The following is a 9915-nucleotide window of genomic DNA, read 5'->3' as shown; positions in this document are numbered from 1 at the left end:
CAAATTGGTGACGACATACTTTTGAAATATCTGCCTTCTTTATTTGCACAAACTACATGATACAAACCTTATAGGAAAAACATCCTTGATTTTTTTTTTTTTTTAACAGTGTAACTTTTAATGCATGAAAACATCTGTACCAGCAGTTTTTTTCTTTTGTCCACATAATCCTGTTGACAGATGGGTGGATCATGGGTGAATGGATGAATAGCGAGTCAAAAAAAACCCAAAATGGCGGCAAAACAAAAACCTTGTAAAAAAAAAATAAGCTAGTCATTAAAGTTTTATTCCTGTCCTCATTCCTAAAATTAGAACATTTGTCTCATATAAGCCACTGCTTCTTGGGACCACCTTATTCTCATTCCGTGCAAATATAATATATGCCTGTGAATATTATTTCTAACTCTAACAACAAAGCTAATTTTCATCTGCTCGGTTATGGTGTTCTGTGTTAAACGATAACAAACTAGTGGACCTCCCTTCGATCAAATGATTCGATTTGATTTACAGCGTTTAATTTTCTTTTATGTGTCTATTTAATTGTAAGCAAATAAACAGCTTTGGAGAAGTGTACAAGTGCAAAAGTGAAGATAGGCTCAAAGGAATAACTAAAAAAGGGTAGATGTGCTAACTAATTAAAAAGTAAAAATATATATGGTCTCTCAGTATTATAGATTCTTGCTGTTTCATCGCGTGGTCTGTTGGTTGGTGACTATTTTATGTCAACTGGTTTAGATGTTCCACATGACATGCAAACCTTTTGGAGGTTTGGACTAAAGCTGCGCCCGAGCTGTCGCGGGGCCTTCCAGCGCTTCATCCCAAAAAAAAACGTGTGGAATCATGCAGTCATGCGTATAGCAAAGAGTTTTTCATCCCGGTGTATCGCTTGCACGGCATGCATCTGCTCCGCCCAGGGGGGATCAAAGAGGTTCTCGCCCGCGTCATTGGATGCGACACGTCGTACTTGCAGATGCACAAACTTCACAATGACTCTCACTTGTGTTTACTAACCGTCGACAAGCTCATTTACAAAACACTCACAGCAAACGTTCAAATATTGTGACAAGTATGCGTGTGTGTGGTAGCAGTGATGGATGAGGTGCATGTCCAAGAATCCATGTTTTATATGCTTGATGAAGAAAAACACAGAGCTTGCACGCGAGGCCAAGCGACACAAAGCAAGTGCGCTTTTGATGAGCGTCGTCGCCTTAAGCTAATCAAAGACTTTAGCTGGATTGGATGTACTTCAAAGCGCCATTCATCTTCCTCAATTTAGAAGCGTTCATCACTGGGGAGTTTAGCACCTCATATCCCATCTGGCCAGCATTCAATTAATTAACCGATTAATTGAGCACGCCGAGGTCAATGATGTGTGGCTTCTTTGGTAAAGTTACAATGCAAAACTCGCATGCATGCTTGCCCTAAACCACAGGACGTCTTGATTGATACCTGATGGATATTGAGTACGGTGAATACCACTGAAGCTGTTTAATTAAATTAAAAATAATAATATTAAAAACAAAACTACAAACAGCAAAGAATTAAAGATGGAGTGCTAAGACGGCTTGCAAGATTTGAACGTAGCCTAAGTTGCTCGCATGATAAAGTCACCACAGAGTGCTGCCAAAAACGAAATGTTTCCGTTTGATGTTAATTATTAACAAGATTGAAATTGCAGGCATTGTTAACGCAAGACTTCAGGCCTCTGCTCGAAACACACAAACAAACAAAAAAAAGGTTTCAAGAAAACAGCTCAACTTTATTCAGGGTACTGTAAATAGCAAATAGTTACATTCCACTTAAGAGATTAAAACATTCATCAATTAAAATGATGTTGTTTATTTACTAATTTATTTTTTAATGTTTTTTTTCATTCATTCATTAATTAACTTATTTATTCATGCAAAGACATTTCCATTTAAATTGCATTTAAACAGGTGTGTGTAGATATTTTTCCCCATCCACTGTATTCATGGGGGGGGGGGCACTTTTCCAATGTTGAAAAACTATTATTAGACTAGGATGACATCCTGTTGTTCTCCCGGTAAAACATCATCTCTTCTGTGCATCTGCGCGTTTCGTCGTGGTGTCAGAGCAGCCGTCTCGAAATAGACTTCTTGTTGTCTTGCCTCATAAGATCAGAGCAATGCATCCACTGAATGAAAACCTGTGCCGCTCTGATTCTTGCGTCGATAACATCGCATTGCTTTCATAGATAGAGAAACAAACACACACAATGAGACCATCATGGAGGAGTCAACTAAAAGTCACAGCTCCATGTTTTATTCATGGTTGCTCGGCTATGTTTTTACTTAGAGCACGCTTGTTTTCACATGACGATTAGTCCATCTGCTGGGTGGCATCACGGCATCCCCTAGGAGTGCCCCCCCCCTTCAAGGAAACTACCTGAGATTGCAGCTTTTATAAGAATGAACTTCATTGGTAGACATTTTTACTACATGGGCGATTGCTAATGAATTCGTATCACTTCTAAATGAAGTCATTATGGAACAATTTGAGCTTGCCTCATTTCCTCTAAACTAGGGGTGTCAAACTCTTTTTTTTCGTGGGCCGCATTGTAGTCATAGCTTCTTTCGGAGGGCCATTATGACATATTATATACAGTAAAAGCTACAAAACAAACTGACAAATAACTTGTTTTCAAATCAGGCGAATAAAAACTGGTCAAATATTAAAAAAAAAAAGACATTATTTAAAGTGAAGACAATTTGCAATTCTAGTAATGACACGAATTTGATGAACAATTTGTCTTCGCAGGCCACATAAAATGATTTGGTGGGCCGTATCTGGCCCCCGGGCCTTGAGTTTGAAAAGTTTTAGTTCTTTATACAGTTTTTGCCTTGACGTCCAAGTTTATTTTTTGTTCTGTGACAAAGCTTGTAACGCAATTCACTAGTTTCACTAGTTTGTGTGGATATCGCTAGTCATGCCCATTCTGTCAGCAGTTACCCGACTCGGATTTACTGAACAACGGAAATACGTGTGCCAATCTCTCTCCGTTGTTTGTGCCACAACGCATTGTGGCCAATTCTAGAACTAACACACTTTGACAGCTCCGCTAAAAGCAGCGTTTTGAGTGAACTTGACGGTATTTTCTGTCCGTTACATTCGGAGTCTGGTCCTTTCCACTGTAAATACTTAAACAAGTGCTGAAGGCTCAAAGTAACACACACACTCACACAAACACACTTTTTCAGCATCAGATGGCCTCTCTATGGCAAGATTTATTTATTATGAATGAATAATGAATAGTAAAGCCCATAAAATGTGTGTATTAAGAATAATTCTGAAAGAGGCTGGGTGTGATGAATAGTTGCGCTGGTAAGTGCATTATGTCAACTGAAACGCACGACCTGCACTCTATGGTGCAATGTAATAATAAAAGCACAAGGTGAGCACCAAGCTCTGATGTGAATATTCCAATGTTTTCTCAGAAGGCTGATTTTTCTTCTAAAGCGAGTGCCCGTTAATGTGTGTGTGTGTCCGCCTTTCTCCTCCAGACAAAAAGACATATCTGCAGAGTGATACAAACCTAGACCCAGCTTGATCCTTTATATATGAATTGACAGGGACGTGCGTCTCCCCTGCCATCATGAAAAAGTGAAAAACAAATTCAATTGCTTTTATTATAAAGACATTTTCCTTTTAATTTCAATAGTTGTGTATCATTTTGAACCAAAATCGCTGAATTTTTATAGTCAGTTTAAAACCAAAGACGATTCGCTCGGAGGAGCCAACTTTCTGCCGAGCCTCCTCTGTTAGACAAAACTGCTCTCTCGCTGTCTTTATGTCGCTGTTTAAGTGTTCAAACAGTGTGGCTATATTAACACATTTCCGTAGTTAATCTGATGTATTGAATATCTAGAGTTTTTTGTCATCTGTCTGTAACGTCGTGTTTCTTAAGATGAACAAAACGGCGTTGAAACGAGACTTTACGGAGGATACGAAAAAAGTTCTCCCGCCTTATGGCAGGGGGTGCTAGTGATCCCTGGATGCTTCATGAGTCTACCTGTAGAATAAGTGTGAGCACCTGCCGGGCAGTCGTCCATTAATTTTGTTTTACATGCGGGTTTCCCTCCCGTTTTTACATTTCGTTTTACAATGGAGGATTACATATCCAAACGATTTTCAACTATGGATTTTCGGTCGAAGCAGGAGGTCATCAGTAAAGGAAGACCAACTCCGGAGTTAAAAGGTTTGATTCGGACAACGGGATTTCAGAACGGAGTGGTACGCGCGATAGAAAATAAGTTTTTGATTTCATGTGCTTTATTGAGTGTTTTAATGTGTGAAGACTGTTGATATGAGATTTTAATTAAAATAGTTCAAATTAAATAATGAATAAGTCACACTAGAGCAGCGTTCCCCAACATTTTTGTGACACGGTTAGTTGCCGGGCGGGTGACGTCAGTGCCTCCCCAGTCATGAACCTCACCGTACGTCACTTGTAGTGTTATATTGTGAATGTGCAATTATTACATTAATATTCTAAATAAGGGATGACCGATTTGAATTTAATTTTGTATATTCAAATTACCTGTAGTAACTCCCGGAGAATGAGAGGTAGTACACAAGAGATTCACAAGAGTGAGCCACCAGGAACCTGAATGAATGGGAACTGTGAGTGTAGGAACTTTCTGAAATAGTGACCCTCTGGCAACACCAACAGGTTGACCTTCCCTGGGGCCTTGCGGTGTATGAAGCACAGGGAAGTGGATGGAATTAAATCCAGCATCTCCTTAAGCCGTGCGTTGTAATGGGACAAAGAAACTTGCTCAAGAAGATAGGAGCATACTTTTGTAGGATGGTTCTCACTCTGAACAGGGTGGATTGATCCTGAGCTCTTCTGCCTTGAGTGGCTTGACCTGGATACCTAGCGGTGTTAACGAAGGGTCAAGGTGACTCAGGGTGTAAGTGCTCAGGGGCTCCAGTGCTCTTGGACCCTGATCGAAGGAGAAAGGCAGTGGGACACCGTGGCTGGTTCTCACTCTGATCGGTGTAGATTGATCCCCAGCTCTTTTGCCCTGAGTGGCTTGACCTGGATACCTAGCGGTGTTAACGAAGGGTCAAACCTCGCTCATGCTAAAGCATGCAGGGTGTGGTGGTCCCGAGCAGAAGGACCTTAATCCAGGCTCAGTCTTCTACGGGGGGTAGCCTCGCTCATGCAACAGCACATTGCACCACACACGTTAATATTGGACTCTAAATGGTGACCTGGAACAGGTTCCAAATTCTTACCCCTAATATTCACATCCCCTAGTCCAGCTTAGGTGACTAGGCCGAGGATGCACCGGGACCTAGGCGATGTAGAGTAGGGTTTCTTTTTCAGCCATTCCCTCCACAGGTATTGCAATACAGGTGAGTTCCCTCTAGGTACTTGGACTTGGACCCAGCTCTTCTGCCTTGAGTGGCTTGACCTGGATACCTAGCGGTGTTAACGAAGGGTCAAGGTGACTCAGGGCTCCAGTGCTCAGGGACTCCAGTGCTCTTGGACCCCGATCGGAGGAGAAAGGCAGCGGTTCACCGCGGCTGGTTCTCACTCTGATCGGGGAGGATTGATCCCCAGCTCTTCTGCCCTGAGTGGCTTGACCCGGATACCTAGCGGTGTTAACGTAAGGGTCAAGCTGACTCAGGGCTCCAGTGCTCAGGGGCTGCAGTGCTCTTGGATCCTGGTCGGAGGAGAAAGGCAGCGGTTCACCGCGGCTGGTTCTCACTCTGATTGGGGAGGATTGATCGCCAGCTCTTCTGCCTTGAGTGGCTTGACCTGGATACCTAGCGGTGTTAACGAAGGGTCAAGGTTGCTCAGGGCCTCCAGTGCTCTTGGACCCCGATCCGAGGAGAAAGGCAGCGGTTCACCGCGGCTGGTTCTCACTCTGATCGGGGAGGATTGATCCCCAGCTCTTCTGCCCTGAGTGGCTTGACCCGGATACCTAGCGGTGTTAACGTAAGGGTCAATGCGACTCAGGGGGTACGTATGCGGCCCCCCTGAGTTCCGATTCTAGGGACAACGCACGCAGGGTGTGGTGGTCCGGAGCGGAAGGACCTTAATCCAGGCTCAGTCTTCTACGAGGTGTAGCCTCACTCATGCAACAGCACATTGCACCACACACGTTTAATGTTGGACCCTAAATGGCCAATTGGCACAGGTTCCAAATTCTTACCCCTAATACTCCCATCCCCTAGTCCAGCTTAGGTGACTAGGCCGAGGATGCACCGGGACCTAGGCGATGTAGAGTAGGGTTTCTTTTTCAGCCATTCCCTCCACAGGTATTGCAATACAGCTGAGTTCCCTCTAGGTACTTGGACTTCCCTGGAGCCTCGCAATGGAGGAAGCACAGCAAAGTTGGAGGAACGGATCCAGCATCTGCTTAGGTCGTGCGTTGACATGGGACAAAGAAGATTGCTCAAGAAGAAAGAAGCTTTTTTTTGCAGGTACAACCGGGAGGAGAGCACTGGGGAGGCACTGCTTAGTCAGGGCTGGCTCCAGTGCTCTTGAGCCCCGCCCGGTCAGAGGAGAAAGGCAGCGGTTCACCGTGGCTGGTTCTCACTCTGATTGGGGAGGATTTATCCCCAGCTCTTCTGCCTTGAGTGGCTTGACCTGGATACCTAGCGGTGTTAACGAAGGGTCAAGGTTGCTCAGGGACTCCAGTGCTCTTGGACCCCGATCGGAGGAGAAAGGCAGCGGTTCACCGCGGCTGGTTCTCACTCTGATTGGGGAGGATTGATCCCCAGCTCTTCTGCCCTGAGTGGCTTGACCCGGATACCTAGCGGTGTTAACGTAAGGGTCAATGCGACTCAGGGCTCCAGTGCTCAGGGGCTCCAGTGCTCTTGGATCCTGGTCGGAGGAGAAAGGCAGCGGTTCACTGCGGCTGGTTCTCAGTCTGATTGGGGAGGATCGATCGCCAGCTCTTCTGCCCTGAGTGGCTTGACCCGGATACCTAGCGGTGTTAACGAAGGGTCAAGTCGACTCAGCGGGTAAGGATGCGGCAGGGATGTGTGGTCAGAGGAGGTAAGTGAGGCTTGCTCCATCTCCCCAGTCATGAATCTTACCGCACGTCACTGTGAATTGATATACAGATAATAGAGATTTCGAATAACCAGTTGGTCAAACAGTAAGAAACGTCGTAGGGTGCACGGTTTGCATTGCTGCAATCAAACTTGGGACCTCCGTGCACAACCGAGCAGGGATCTTAAAACGGAGCGGGATGTAAATGAGTGGCTGAGATGAAAGAGGAGAGGAAAAGAAGGAAGGTGAGCAGGAGATGGCCGAGAACAGCTGGGGAAAATAGGAGGCTCCCCCCGGGGAGCCTTATCGACTACATCAATTATGGAGGAGGGGCTTTCATATCCGTGTGTGTGTGTGTGTGTGTGTGAGAGAGAGAGAGGGTTAGAGGAAGAGAATATGAGAGCTGGCACAGTTGCTAAGCATCTCAACATGTTCAGCCTCCCTGTCACAAATATGGCAGGTCGGACCTCCATTAAGTTAAACACTTTGAGGACTTTCTATGATGGCAATTGTTAACGTCATATGTTTGCATCCAGTTGGTGGCCGCAGTACATTTGATGCCTCCCGCCTTGTCGCACCTTGCTGACAAAGCTTTATCTTCTCCTCGGCTTTCACAAAGCACACATAGGTCAGAGTTCAAGACTCGATGTCAAGTGTGACGAATGCAGCTCTATCACAAGACGGGCGACCTCATGTAACAAGGCCAGGTCAAGCACGACAACCAAATAGTCATTTTATAGTGGGCGTAAATGTCGGCCGTTGCTGAACAATCGGCTTGCGCCAGTCCAATAATGGGTCCGGATTGGAGCAATTCATCATGTCTTTCATGCATATTGAGGCCCTGTCAAACAGAGGCTGGTGCATCATTCATATTCATGCGGGTAATCCTGAAATCTTAACACACACAAAGCCACTACACCCCCCCCCCCCATCTGCATGTTTATAAACGATTCATAATGGGTTTTCCGTGTCTCGTTGGTCTAGGGGTATGATTCTCGCTTCGGGTGTGAGAGATCCAGGGTTCAAATCCTGGACGAGCTAATAATTGTGGGTAGAGTGTTTATCTCCCAACATGCAGGTTGTTGGTGACAGTGGTGAACTGGGGGTTTAATCTGATCAATCTGAAAATTGGATACCAGCATTAATAACTAAAATAAAAAATACTTGGAATATGAAAAGATTAATAAAAAAAAACCTTCACCGGTCATTTTTGACCCTCTTATGCATCACTTTCTCCACTCGTTGACATTTGCGAAATACACGCACACAAACGAATACAGACTTTGTCGTGATTGTTGAGGCTTTTAGTTCCTCAGAGAGGAAACCAGCAGCTGAGACCTGTCTGATTATAGTGCAAAGGCTGCGTGCAAACGTGTGTGTGTGTGTGTGTGTGTGTGTGTGTGCGCATGCGTGTGTGTATATATGCGTGTGCGTGTCATAGCTCAGAGGTGTAAGTGACAGGTTGGTGCCTGAGCTGATGGGCTCGGAGGAGGAGGAAGATGGACAGATTAGATAGCATTGAGTTGGTGGGCTCGAAAAGATGGACGGACTCGATGCCGGGGTGGTGTGACGAAGGTCAGGTGGGAAGAGGAGGAGATAATGGATTCACATCTTGGAGTGTGAAGGGCAGGAGAGGAAATTTGATCAATGCTCACATGACGTCTTCATACAGGAGAAGTATGCACTCTCCGGACACTTGATTAGGTACAGATGCTTTGTCTCATGAGAGCCATTATTAATGCTGATTAGTATTGATTGCTGTGGTTGTTAATAAGCCACTAATTTTTTTCTCCCACTTTTAATCCTTCTACATTTCTCATTAATGACTTCAGTTTATACTCATTTCTTTTTTAGAACTTTCCACATAGTGCCCAAAACTATTGGGAGTGTGGTTGGGTCTGTTTGAACAGCCCACCAAAAATAATACGTCTTTGAAGCAGACCATTTTGTCTTGGAAAACGATTCAGCCTTGGCTAATGACCCCACACTTAACGGACACAACAGAGGAATCACTTTGGCTTGCCTTTATACAGTCATTTACCCTTTGTAAGGCTGCACAAGTGAAACTGAAATTTTTTTTTAGTTTTTCCTTTATTTAATGGTGATCAAACTGTAGGCAGAGAAGTTGCTGTTATGAGAACTCAAGGACGTATGCGCGCATGTGTGTGTGTGCGTGAGAGAGAGAGTGACCTCGACCAACCGGCAGGTAGTGAATCACTGTTGATAAATTTTACTCACCCTTTCAAGGACAAAGTTACACATACACAAACACACAATCCAGTCAACAATTTCCTGACTACACGGATACATATTAAAATGTAATACTCGGCACACTGTATAATTTTCACATTAAGTGAACAGTAAACCAGTAAAATGCGGCTGTAGCGTAAATGAAAATCCTTGGCTGTCCCTTCACTGAGGGGAAATACAAGCACATACTATATCTGACAGACAAGCATGTTTACATCCCCGTCCATTGACAATTTAAACCATAAAAGTTCAACAACAGAGGGGTTCCCCACAGAACCATCCCGCTGCCGCTAACATTTTATAATACCTGTAGTGTAACATTCAATTTATTTCAACTTCAGTACACAAATGGCAACTGGCTTCAGTTGTCCAGCCTGGTTAAATTTAGTCTTAGTCCATTTAGCAAAAAAAAAAAAAAAAAAATGAAGAAGACACACACAAAAAAAGTGACGACCTGGATCTGGCATTGTGACCTGAATTTTTTTTTTGGTCTCCTGTCAGGATCCTAACAAGGTGAGTTGTTGTTGTTTAAGGCTTGGAGACAACCTCCAGCTGTGATCGCACTCATATGAGACGTGTTTTTGCTTCATCAGTCCTGGACGAGCCCAGGCGAGGTGTGTGTGACAACCTTTATCAGA

The sequence above is a fragment of the Syngnathus floridae genome, chromosome 5, assembly GCF_059516105.1.
Source record: "Syngnathus floridae isolate MCC-2025c chromosome 5, RoL_Sflo_1.0, whole genome shotgun sequence".
Taxonomy (NCBI): domain Eukaryota; kingdom Metazoa; phylum Chordata; class Actinopteri; order Syngnathiformes; family Syngnathidae; genus Syngnathus; species Syngnathus floridae.
This window is presented reverse-complemented; position numbering follows the sequence as displayed.